We start from the raw sequence: 13,691 nt of genomic DNA, 5'->3' as shown, positions 1-13,691 counted from the left end.
ACAGGACTTGACTGCCTCAGAGTCGTACAGCTGATAACAACAGCTGATAAGGTATTTAAAGCCCAGATACGTTTCACCAAACATTTGTGAACTCTCATGAACCAGCGTTCTCAGATTTGTTAGGCCTCCAGAAGTCTATTCCTTAAGCCACAAACTCTCCAAGTGTCATTCTGAAAATTACCCTCCTTGTATCAAATCCTTCCCTTTTAGTTTATGCTTCACTTCATCCGTGGTTCTCAACCAGTGGCAGTTAGGTGCCTCCCCCACCCCACCTACAGATGATCATCTCCACTCCAGAGGAGACGTTATTTTTTTAAAGACTTTAGTTTTAACTAATCTCTACACCCAACGTGGGGCTCAAACTCACAACCCTGAGATTAAGAGGGGCATGCTCTACCAACTGAACCAGCCGGGTGCCCCCAGGACAGATATTTTTGATGGTCATATCTGGGGCGCCGAACTGTTACTGGCATCTAGTGGGTAGGTGCCAGAGCCTATGGGAAACATCGTGCAATTGACAGGACAACCCTCCCCCCCTCCAACGGCAAAGAAATAACTGGTTTAACTGTTTATTTTTGAGAGAGAGAGAGAGAGAGAGAGAGAGAGAGAGAGAGAGAGAATATGAGCAGGGGAGGGGCAGAGAGAGAGGGAGACACAGAATCTAAAGCAGGCTCCAGGCTGTCAGCACAGAGCCCGACGCGGGGCTTGAACCCACGAACTGCAAGATTCTGAGCCGAAGTCAGATGCTTAACCAACTGAGCCACCCGGGCGCCCCAAGAAATAACTGCTTTAAAATGTCAGGAGTGGGGCGCCTGGGTGGCTCAGTCGGTTAAGCGGCCGACTTCAGCTCAGGTCATGATCTTGCGGTCCGTGAGTTCGAGCCCCACGTCGGGCTCTGTGCTGACAGCTCAGAGCCCGGAACCTGTTTCAGATTCTGTGTCTCCCTCTCTCTGACCCTCCCCCGTTCATGCTCTGTCTCTCTCTGTCTCAAAAATAAATAAACGTTAAAAAAATTTAAATAAATAAATTAATTAATTAAATAACATGTCAGTAGTGCCAATGTCTGTAGAGGTTGGGACACCCTGCACTACATCTTGACTTAATCAACTGTTTCTTAAGCATCGCTTTTACAGAGAAAGAAAAACAAAACAAAACAAAACACGCCCTTTTGCTATCCTAGACTTGTTTTTTTGGACATAAATACTCCCTGCTGTTGGCCGTAGCTTTTAATCCAGTTCATTTTTATGATCCGTGCCTCTTACTTCTTTTCAACTCTTTGTTTATGATTTTTCCTGGGGGTGTTTTGCTGTTACAGATCTGTTTGTTATTTCTCTGTGTCTTGCTGTTTCTTCCGCAGCTCTGGGATCCTTCAAAGGGGTGCTATATAAAATAAATAACAGTAATGATGATGTTTACAGTACTTATCCCTAGCAATTTCAGGGGCATCATGAAAAAAGACACACAGAAGCAAGTGACAAAGGAGTTAGTTTGCTTCTTTGCATTTTGTCTATAAATAAGCAGAGACCAGCTTTTCTCTGTGGTGAAGTATTCGTAGATTTTTTTTTTTTTTTCCTGCATGAGCATGCATTTAGTGGTTGGGTGTATTTCACCCTTGGATACATTCAATTTGTCTTCATTTTACAGTTTATTCTGTTAATTAGAAGAGGTTATAAGATTAATAACTAGTCATTGCTAATGCATTCAAGGGACTGCAGGTTCAGCTTGATGAGGAGTTTCACCACCCCACCAAAGAGACATAAATGGTCAGTTCGTATGCATCATATCAAGTGTTTGATGAACAGCACTGCAGAGAAAGTGCTAGAGACTACAATGTTCTTTTAATGATTTCCAAAATGATCTAAACATCAAAAATGCAATTATATGCCATGTGCATAATAACTTGACTGTCTTGGGAGAGCACAGATATTATTAATTGAGGTGATGGAAACCACGTGGGCAAATTTTAGCTGAAGATCTGTAATAATAGCAGTTAATGTTAATAGGTGTAACAACAGAACTTTATACTTGAACCGGGTTCACACTCGCCAGAGGATTTTCACATGGAAACACACATATGCACATGGATTTTCACAGCCAGTGCTCACATTTTGTTTTCCCATAGCGGTTAAAACACTGCTTTAAGATCACATATTAGATGGAAAACTGGAGCGAAACCCTTTTCTCCTGTCTTTTGGTTCATTCATCTCTATATTATAAACCATGCTAAGTTCTTGGGGGGGGTAGTTTGGGCATAACATATTAAATGAATTAGCAAAGAAGGAAGCAATTGTGTATGCAGAGGTTCAACGATGCCCCTCCCCCCTGAGACTTTCTAATGGCTACCTTCTGTGACCTCACCTGGTAGACACAGAGTAAGAGAAGAAACTTTGTGGGGAGTCTTCTCATAGGGGCATTAATCTCATTATGGGAGCTCCACTCTCATGATGGCATCTAACAATCACTGTCTCCCAAAGACCCTTCCCCTCTTTCCAAAGGACATGATGTTGGGGCCTAAGTCTTCAACGTATGAATTTGGGGGACACAGTTCGGTCTACAGCAGTGCCTCAGCTCTGCTTATCGATTTGGGGCCAACCACCTATGTAGTGCATATTTTCAGAAAACAGATCTAACAAACTTGCTCTGAGCCAATGGTGACATGTCAGGACTACTCTGGGTCATGTTTAGGGGCGTCTGATGTGCCTTTCAAGGCACCTTCATTCATGTAATCCCCAGTCATATTATATGTCTGTTCATCCGACAATAATCTTGTACCTACTGTACAATTAAACATTTTCCAAGGAGCACATGTTTAAATTGAAACACACATTTTGAAAGGTGGGAACGTGGCCACCAGCAACTTGCTGATTGCTAGTATAATGCAAGAACCACTTTTACAGAGGAAATAACACAAGATATTAGAAATAGTATTTTAGCATTCTGACATGTCTTAAAAAAAGTCTTAAAAAGTCTTAAAAAAGACTAAAAAGTTTCCACTTAAAAGATAATAGTGCCACCTTAATTGAATGTTGCCTTTAAAAATGTTTAATCCCCTCTCTCTCTCAAAAAATAAACATAACAAAATTTTTTTAATATTACAAAGGGGCACCCGGGTGGCTCATTTGGTTAAGTGTCCAACTCTTGATTTTGGCTTAGGTCATGACGTCACGGGCTCCGTGCTGACAGTGTGGTGCCTGCTTGGGATTCTCTCTTTCTCCCTCTCTCTCTGCCCCTTCCCTGGTTGTTTTCTCTCTCAAATAAATAAATAAGTAAATAAACATTAAAAAAATTAAAAATTGTAATCCAGAGCACGTGGGTGGCTCAGTCAGTTAAGTCTGACTCTTGGTTTTGGCTCAGGTCATGATCTCTTGGTTCATGAGATCAAGCCCTACATCAGGCTCTGAGCTGAAGGAATGGACCTGCTTGGGATTCTCTCTCTCTCTCTCTCTCCCTCTCTCTCTCTCTCTCTCTCTCTCTCTCTCTCCCGCCTCCCTTGCTCATTGTCTCTGTCTCAAAATAAATAAATAAATAAAAAATAAATATTTTAATCCATTTATTTAAATGTCTATCTCAACCTTTTTAAAACATTATTTTTTAATTCCAGTATTAATAACATATACCATATAGTGTTATATTAATTTCAGGTGTACAATATCATGGTTCAACAATTCTGTACATGACTCTGTGCTCATCATGCCCATCGCCTGTTTCCCCCACCCCCCACCTACCTCCCCTCTGGTGACCATCCAAAGAAGGAGACAATTGTATGTGCAGAGGTTCAAGCATCCTCCTCTGACGTAACCTTCTGAAACTCTATAGTTAAGAATCTGGCTTTTTGGATGTCTCTTCTTTCCTTGTTCATTTGTTTTCTTTCCTAAATCCTACATATGAGTGAAATCATATGGTATTTGTCTTTCTCTGATTTATTTTGCTTAGCATTATACCCTCTAAACCCATCTGTGTTGCAAATGGCAAGATTTCATTCTTTTTAAAGGCTGAATGATATTCCAGTGTGTGTGTGTGTGTGTGTGTGTGTGTGTGTGTGTGTGTGTGGCATTTTCTTTATCCATGCATCAGTCAATGGACACTTGGACTGCCTCCATAATTTGGCTGTTGTAAATAATGCTGCAGTAAACATAAAGGTTCATATATATTTTCAAAGTAGTGTTTTCCTATTCTTTATTTTTTTAACGTTTATTCATTTTTTTGATAGAGACAGAGCATGAGTGGGGGAGGGGCAGAGAGAGAAGGAGACACAGAATCCAAAGCAAGCTCCAGGCTCTGAACTGATAGCACAGAGCCCGACGTGGGGCTCGAACTCATGGACCGTGAGATCATGACCTGAGCTGAAGTCGGCCGCTTAACCAACTGATCCGCCCAGGTGCCCCTAGTGTTTTCCTATTCCTTGGGTAAATACCCAGTAGTAGAATTACTAGATCCTATGGCAGTTCTTTTGTTTTTAAGTTTATTTATTTATTTTGAGAGAGGGAGGTGGGGGGAGGGGCATATAGAGAGGGAGAGAGAATCCCAAGCAGGCTTCGTGCTGTCAGCACAGAGCTCAACAGCGGGGCTCAATCTCATGAACCATGAAATCATGACCTGAGCTGAGATCAAGAGTCGGCCGCTTAACTGACTGAGCCACCCAGGTGCCCCAGTAGTTCAACTTTTAATTTTTTCAGGAACCAAAACAAATCTAACAAACTTGCTAGAGGATTTTCACAGCCAGAGCATGTATTTTTTTTTCCCATAACAGTTAAAACATTGCTTTAAGATCACATATTAGGTGGAAAGCTGGAGCTAAACCCTTTTCTCCTGTCTTTTGGTTCATTCATCTCTATATTATAAACCATGCTAAGTTCTTGGCAGGGGAGGAGACAATATTTAGAAAATATTATGGACTTTGGGCATAACATATTCAATGTTGGTGCATTCCCACCAACAGTGCACGAGGGTTCTTTTTTCACCACATCTAAACCAACACTTTTTGTCTCTTATGTTTCTGATTTTAGCCACTCTGACTCGTGCGAGGTGTTATCTCACCGTGGTTTTGATCTGTATTTCCCTGATGATGAGTGACGTTGAACATCTTCTCAGGTGTCTGTTGTCCATTTGGATGTCTTCTTTGGGAAAATTTCAGTTCGTTTCTTCTCATTTTGTAAAGTTTTTATTTGAATTCCTGTTGGTTAACATACAGTGTAATATTAGGTTCAGGTTTACAATGTCCTGATTCAACACAAAACCTGGTGCTCATCACAAGTGTCCTTGATCCTCATCACCTCTTCCAGCCATCCCCCCACTTACCTCCCCACTGGCAACTATCAGTTTGTTCTCTGCAGTGAAGAGTGTTTCTTCATGTCTTCTCATTTTTAATTATATTATTTGTTTTTTTGGTTTTGAGTTACATCAAGTTCTTTTTTCTTAAACATTTGATTTTTAAGTAGTCGCTACACCCAGTGTGGGACTTGAACTCACAACCTTGAGGTCAAGAGTTGCATGCTCTACTGACTGAGTCAGCCAGGCGCCCCTGTATTATAAGTTCTTGGAAAGTAGCACCTTATTGGATATATCATTTGCCAATATCTTCTCCCATTTGTGGGTTGTCTTCCGGTTTTGTTGATGGTTTCTTTTACCATGCAAAAGCTTTTTATTTTGATGTAGTCCTGATACTTTAATTTTTCTTCTGTTTCCCTTCCTTACAAGATCTGTCTAGAAAAATGATGCTACACCTGATGCCAAAGAGATTAGTGCCTATGTTTCCTTCTAGGAATTTTATGGTTTCAGGTCTCACATTTAGATCTTTAATCCGCTTGAGTTTATTTCTGTATGTGGTGTGAGAAACTGGTCCAGTTTTATCTGTTTGCATGTAGCTGTCCAGTTTTCCCAGCACCACTGTAGAAGAGACTGTCTTTTTTCCATCAGATATTCTTACCTCCTTTGTGGAGGATTAATGGACCAAATAGTCATGGGTTCACTTCTGGGCTCTCTGTTCTGTTCCATTGATCTGTGTATCTATTTTTGTGCCACTACCATACTGTTTTAATTATTATAACTTTGTAATAGATCTTGAAATCTGGGATTGTGATACCTCCAGTTGTGTTCTGAGTGGATGTTACTTTTTTTCTGATAATTTCAAACTTTGTATGTCAGGGTAAGATTTAGAAACCAGGAATTTCTGTGTCTTTTCTGTCTCATAACTAATGAGCCACTGGTATAACAAAACCAAAGGAAAAAACAATAGTTTCCCATGGTCTGTATGTTATGGAAAGGCATTAAATGGAATTCAATGGTGAGTTCACCATGAATGATTAGAAAATACTGCTTAGTTGTTGGTACTAACATTGGGGAAGATAGATTTTAGTTGAGAAAAAATTGGGCAGAATAAGGGGCACCTGGCTGCTTAGTCGGTAGAATATGTGACCCTTGATCTCAGTGTCATGAGTTTGAGCCCCACATTAAGGGCAGAATTTATTTTTAAAAAATTTTTAAAGTGGCAAAATAATACAAAACATAGGAATCTCATGAAAACATGGCATGTAGAAGAAAGATATCAAGTATTTCTGGATTTGAGATGGGGATTTTTGAATATAGCCCTACATTCTTGACCATTGCCTGGAGTTGTGTGATTTTGAGAAAGTCTCAAAATAACTTTAATCACTGTTTATATCATTGTGATAATGATAATACCCATCTACTACCACAAAGTGTTGGTATTGGGTATGAAATGAAAAAAACCAAACCAACCCCTCTGCCCCCACAAAAAAACAAAACAAAACAAAACAAAAAACTCTGAGAAGTAAAAACAACACAACACAAATGAACAAAAATAAGCAGTAAACAATTATAAAGTAACAGTCAAGCAGAATTTCAGTTTTATCATGCCTTTTCTCATCCAGAAGGAGAAATGACTGCCAATTCCTTAGGTTGTTAGATCTTCATGGAATACTTGTTAATGACTTGGCATGTTACGAAATTAGCCTTGTGAATTGTCACTGTCGGATGATAGATGATATCATCATGCAATCACAGATCTCATGACTTGAAGACAATTTTATTACTTCCTATAAAGTAAAACTTAAAGTAATGTTTCCCCCATACATATGGTATGTCTGAAAGCTGTGAAGGACAAGGTCTTCATCAAGATTATGTTGCAATTGAAATCTGCGTCCTATCCATAATAAATTCTGAAAAATATGGTGTATTGTCCAGGATGTTGGTGCAGTAGGTAATGTGATCTTGACTTAGGTATGTAAACCCTTTTCTGAAATCAAAATATTATTTCTGCTTTCATTGTTAGGAATTTAAAGATCTTTGTGGGGAAAAGTACTCGTAGAAATACAATGTATTTGTCAGCCTAGATTTTTAGAAGTGAGAAATCTAGTAGTTTAACATAATACACATTTTGCATGTCACAGGTTTTGTGGGTCAAGAGTCCAGGTGTGGCTTGACCAGGCCCTGAAACTCAGTGTCTCTTATAAGGCCACAGTCAGGTGATGGCTGGAGCCACACTGCCATGTCAAGGTTTGGTGGGGAAGGACCTGCTTTCAAGTGCATTCAATGGGTATTGGCAGGATCTCGTTTCTTGCAAGCTGTTAGTGGGTCACCCTCTGTTCCTTGCCATGGAACAGTCAGCATGGATTTGGGTCACTTCAACATGGCATCTTGTGCCATTAAAGCCAGGAAGAGGTTTCACCAGCAAGATGGAAAGTCACAGTGTTTCATAACCTAGTCATAGAAGCAACATCCATTACTGTTGTGGTACTCTGTTCTGCGGAAATGAGTCCCTAGATTCCAGCCCACGCCTGAGGGCAGAGGTTCACAGAAGGCCTTGAATGTCAGAAGGCATTGGTCATTGGTGGGGAGAGGGGGGGATCTTGGAATTATGCCTTCCACAGATGTCTGCCCTCATTCACTAAATGCCATAGTGAAAAAATTAAGAACAGCAAGAAAAGTGAGTTGGCATTCAAAAGAATTGGCATCGAACAAGACTGCGTGAACTAGAGCCCTCGTCCTTTGCCATTTGTCTGAGACCCACCGACAGTTTTCTGTCTTTTGATCTGTATGGGTGCAGTCAGCATGGCATGATGCTACCTACCAAGCAGAGATTTGTTCTTGGACTTGCCTCTACTGGCTTCCAACTTCATGGTCATGGCATATAGAGGAAAGTAAGTGGCGGCCCATGCTCTTGTAGAGGGTTCCTCTCATTTGCTGTTGGTGAGTGCACCCTACCTGCATTCATGACCTTCAAAGCTCTGTGGCAGCCAGGATATGAGAATTTCTTTTAAAATATGCTTCTCTGTCAATTTTACAAACAACAGACTGTCAGTGCCCGGAGCGATAACCTTGAAATCAGAGCCACAGATCTGCAAACCTATTCAGCTGCGTGGTTTCTGGGTAGTCTGAAATTACAATGCTTTTAGCTCTTTTTTCCTTTTTCTTTTTCCTGACACTAGAGCACTCTTTCATGATTGCTTTTTAAGTCATATAGTTACAGTGTCCTGTGTTCTGCGGATATGCCCTACTTGCTTTCCTTTTAGAGGAATATAATCCCCCTGCTTTAAAGATGGTTGTTTTTAGAAGAATGACAAGTCCCCAGATGCCACATGCACTAAGCTTTGACATGGCCAAGTCCACAGTCCTGCCATAATTTCAGTTGAAAATTTCCATCTTCTTCAAATTCCGTAACAAGGAAGATTTAGCTCCATTTGTGGAAGACTATCCAGTTAAGCTTCATGTCAACTGGTTATCGGTGTTTTACTCTCTGAGCTCGATGGTGGAAGATGCCAAGAAGGACAGCGTTGATTCATTTGAAAGTCTTGCCTAGTTTCACTTTCTACCACATTTTTCTTGAAGGGAGCTATAAAAATGATGGCTTCTGTGTCAACTATACTCAAATTAAAAATAAATAAAAATAAAGTCTTATTCTGCACACATAAAAAAGCATGACTGTGAGGACTCTTTCATATCAGTTCACAGTATTTGTTGTTTTTCTTCCCAACTAGTTTCTTGACTTGTCCCCTCTGACCCTCCCCCCAGCCTTTAGCACATCCTGCTGAATAGACACATTATTGCGTCTATCATTGGTATACACTAAGTACCAGGTCTGGGCTAAAGTCTGGGGACACTAAGCCAAATTAGATCTGCACTATCCACAGGCCTATAGCCTAGAGAGGGTCTGATAAGGAGATTGACAAATAAAATACAACATGAGAAGTTGTAGGAAATGGGACCTTGTGGCTGCAGGGGTACGTTGTGTTAGATAGAGAAGAGTGAAAATTCTTCCTGGCAAAGCAAAGGACATTATGCTGTGAACCATTATGAAATGTTTAAGGAATTAATGTTATTTATCTGACACAGCCATCTCAGTGGACACACCTAAAATATTCAAGAAGAAGTTTCTTCCATGAGATGAATGAGGTGACAAGTAGCAAGAGACCCTCTGGTCAAATCTAAGGGGGTGAGGGAAACATGGAGAGGTGGACAGAACACCAAAGACACTGTTTCTCAGAAGACATTTGTGGGACTATGACAACTTGAACAAACGTTGATGAAGATGGTCTTTAGGAAGCACGAGGCAGAAGTCAGACCCCAGAGTTCCCAGGGTCTCAGAGAAGACCTTGCTCCATAATGTTGAGATACCCAAGTACACCACACCCAATAAAGAGTGAACTGTGGGTAGAGGACTAAGTCTCCCCAACCCTCAACCCCCAGAGGACTGCAGATTGTTTTGGTGCTGGACGTAAGGTGGTTAAGCTACATTTTCCATTTCCCCAGGATCTGGGATGCTTGGTTGGTCACTTCAATATGATTCATCCCAGTACACTAATTATAAGTGGGTTTCTTAACAGTGTTGTTGACTGGAGGAGAGGGGAAACATGAAAAATACACATCTACATAGTTTTCTTGAAAAGTTTGTGTTTAAGGGTAACATGGGAATCAGGCAATACTTGACCAGCTTGCACACATGCCCCACTTTCAACTTTATTTTCCAAAGAATCAGATCCTTCCTAACAAACTGTATCTTTTATTTCATATATTTGATTCAAGGAGTCCAATAGAGTTATTAATTTCATACTGAAGTGAAAATATGTGCAACAAAACTTCATCAACAGGGAGTGGTTTTCGGAATGATACTAATATGTTAAACCAGCACTTGTGGTCCCAGGATAAAACCATTTTAAGTAATACACTGCTGGAGGTATATGCTAAATTTTTCTTTCTTCTTTTTTTTTTTTTTTTTTTGGATCTGTTGAGGGAGATTGGCCCATAAGTATTCTTTCTTTCTCATGCTGCTTTGTCTGGTCGTGGAATGAAGATTATGTTAGCACCATAGAATGATTTATTGAGCCTTCCCTTCTCTGTTCTCTATAGGAGTTTGAATAAAATTTGAATTACTTGTTCTTTGAGTGCTTTATAACAGTCATTGATGAAGCTATGTGAGCCTACCATTTTCATTCTGGGAATATTTGACCAGGAATTTAATTTTCTTGAGGCATATATGACTTGAGGCTTTCTATTTATTCTTTTGGTCTTTAAGTTACATCTTTCCAGGGATTTTATTGCCTTAATGTTTTTCCTATTATCTCTTTAATGTGGTAAGATCCTAAGGTATCCCCTTTTTCCTTTCCAGTATTGATTATTTCTGCCTTCTCTCTCTCCCTGACTATTGAATGATCAGATTTGCTAATTTGCTCGTTTTATTGGGCCTTTAAATAACCAATTTTTATGTTCACCAACGTGCCCTATTACATATTTGCTCTCTATTTAATTAAATTCTACTATTATCTTTAGATTTCCTTCCTTCTGCCTCCTTCCAGATTATCTACCAATTTTTAACTTGTCAGGGTGGTGATAAATTTGTGAATTTTCTGTCTTCTGTGCTAATGCACACAGTTTCCCACAACACTGCTCTAGGCGCACCTGAAAGATTTGGTAATTTTTCAGATCATTTATTTAAAAATATTGTTCAATTTCCATTATGCTTTCCCCCATTTACTTGTGGATAATGCAGACTTTAAAACACATTTCCAAATACTTGGGGATGTCAAAGTTAATTGCATAACGGCCAGAGACCTGCACTGTGTTTTCAGTTTTTTGAAAGACATCGAGACTTGTTTTCTGGAGCAGCAGAGCCTCCATTTACATGGAAGTCTTCTGTATGGTTGCAGAGTATGCATCCTTTTTAATTTTTAGTGCACTGTCTATTAAGTCAAGTGTGCTAATTGAATCATTTTAATCTCTATTTTTACTGCTGTTAGGCTGCTGGCTCTACCAGTTACTGGAAAAGATGTATTAAATCCCCCCCCATGACAACTACAGATTTGTTCATAAATCCTTTCGGTTCTTTCAATTTTTCCTTTATGTATTTTAAGGCTTTGTTATATTTTTTCTCACTGTGCATTTTGTTTATCTAGCAGTGACTCATTCATAGAATATATTTTGTCTGCTAAGACAGCTGCACTGCTTTTCGTTTATTTGGTATTTACGAGATTTATATTCTCCCATCTATTTACTTCAGTCTCCCTGTATGTTTTTGTTTGGGATATAAAAAGGACCATAATGCATTTATTCATTCACCTGTTGATGGACTTCTGGGCTATTTCCTGCTTTTGGGTTTTGTGAACCCCACTGCTCTGAACATTCATGTGCATATCTTTATGTGGACACATGTATTTTTATTTCTCTTGGATACATATCCAGAAGTAGGATGGCTAGGTCATGTTTAGCTTTGGAAGCAATGGCCAAAGTGTTCCCCAAAGGGATTATTTCACATTGATCCATGTATTGGGGTTACAGAAGAGAAATATTTTTATTTCCAACACCACCAACTCATGTTTCAGTAAGGGAAATAGAGAACTCAAGTCATTAGAACATACTTTTCCTATTCCTGATGAACGAGCATTGGGACAGGGTACCCATATAGGAGATTCAGCTCACCCTCCATCACGAGCCCAGAGTATGGAAAGAACAGAGAGAAATGAGGCCGAATTCTAATCAGCCTGCACTAAGCAACACACCTTACTTCCTTGATGATGCTCAGGGGCTCAACAAAGATGAGCCTAAAGATGTCTCTTCTGTGGAAGCTGAGCTGCTAAATTAGTGGTCCAGCTGTAGACAGATCCTGAGGATTCATAACCTCACATTCATCTGTAGCTATTTCTAGTTACCAAAGACTATTCAGGTTACCTCAGGAGACATGAGAGAAGAATACCCATTCCATAATTACCACTTAGTTAAAAAAAAAAAAAAAACTTACTTATTTTTAAGTAATCTCTACACCCAGCATGGGGCTCAAATTCATAACCCCAAGATCAAGAGTCACGTGTTCCACTGATGGAGCCAGCCAGGCATACCAATTACCATCTAATTTTGGCCCATTATCAGACATCTCTTTTTAAAAATGTGCTTTTTGGGGCACCTGGGTGGCTCAGTCGGTTAAGCGTCCAACTCTTGGCTTTGGCATCAGGTCATGATCTCACAGTTCTTGAGTTGGAGACCTGCATCGGGCTCTGCACTGACAGCAAAGAGCCTGCTTGGGATTCTCTCTCTCTCTCTCTCCCTCTCTCTCTCTCTCTCTGCCCCTTTCCCTTTCATTCTCTCAAAATAAATAAACTTTTTTTAAAAAATATGCTTTTCCATTTTAATGGTTGGCGTTCAAAAGAGTTTAAATAGGTTTGAATGTTATTGAACACGTGTTTTTTATTAGTAGATTTTCTTTTTAAGAATAATTCTGTATTTGCAGAAGAAATGAGCATGCATTGTGTAGAGCTCCTGTATGTGCTACTTTTTCTCCTTCCTCAGTTTCTGTTCGTACTGACAGCTTGCATTTGTGTGCTACCCTTGTGACAGTTAATGAACTAGCATTCATACATTCTTGTTCACTAAAGTTCTTAGTTTACATTGGCTTTCAGTCTGGGTTATATCGTCTGGGTTTTGAAAAATGCATAATATCGTATATCCACCATTGCAGAATACAGATATTTTTTAAATGTCAATTAACTAAGGACCCTTGGAGGACGCTATTAACTAAGGCAAGTCCAGAAACTATGCTGCCAAGGAAAAATTCCTGGATATAAAATCTCATTATCCCAAAATCCTATTTTTGGTTTTGGCGTTCAAGTAACTATGTCAGATGCAAAGAGAAAGATGTACTTTTCGTTACAGTGAAATTTTAGATATGCAATATGCTTATCTTTAAGAAAGTTACAGGAAGTGGAGGAATTTATGATCTAGGGACAGGGCTTACAATGTTTGTGAAACTGATTTCATGGTAGAACAGGATTAGATTTCTCATGCCCTTAACTTTAGGAGAGGAAGCACCATTAACTTTGAAGGTTACGCACAAGTGAATTATAGCTTGATCATTGAGAACTGGAAGAAATTTGAAGAATTTTTATTTTTGCATTGAAGAGGGCCTCGTATTCAATCTGCATTTATTTTTCTGTATCATATTAGGAGAATTTATTACCAACATTTTCATTCCTTGTTCTTCTACACCTGTTTTCCTGCCAATACTAATATCTCTTGTGATTTTAAATATTTTCTTAAACTTGTAATATATTCTGGGCTTTTATATTTTAATATTTTTATGGTCTTATACAATTCCAATATCTTTTGCATCCAAAAATTGTTTTTCAGATTCTGGAATGTTGTTTTCCCCTTTATGGATGAGATAGACACATCTTTATAAAAGTGGT

The 13,691-nt window shown here is 39.4% G+C and overlaps 1 non-coding gene across 1 annotated transcript; it reads right to left on the bottom strand.

Annotated features, from left to right (window-relative positions):
* Positions 1–690: 690 nt before the first annotated feature.
* TRNAR-UCG (transfer RNA arginine (anticodon UCG)) lies at positions 691–770 on the bottom strand. The gene has a single exon. It is a non-coding gene; the product is annotated as a tRNA-Arg (tRNA).
* Between the last annotated feature and the right edge of the window lie 12,921 nt (positions 771–13,691).

Source organism: Panthera onca, chromosome X, assembly GCF_046562875.1.
Source record: "Panthera onca isolate mPanOnc1 chromosome X, mPanOnc1 haplotype 2, whole genome shotgun sequence".
Taxonomy (NCBI): Eukaryota; Metazoa; Chordata; class Mammalia; order Carnivora; family Felidae; genus Panthera; species Panthera onca.
The sequence above is the reverse complement of the archived record's forward strand: the minus strand, read 5'-3'. Positions and strand labels throughout refer to the sequence as shown.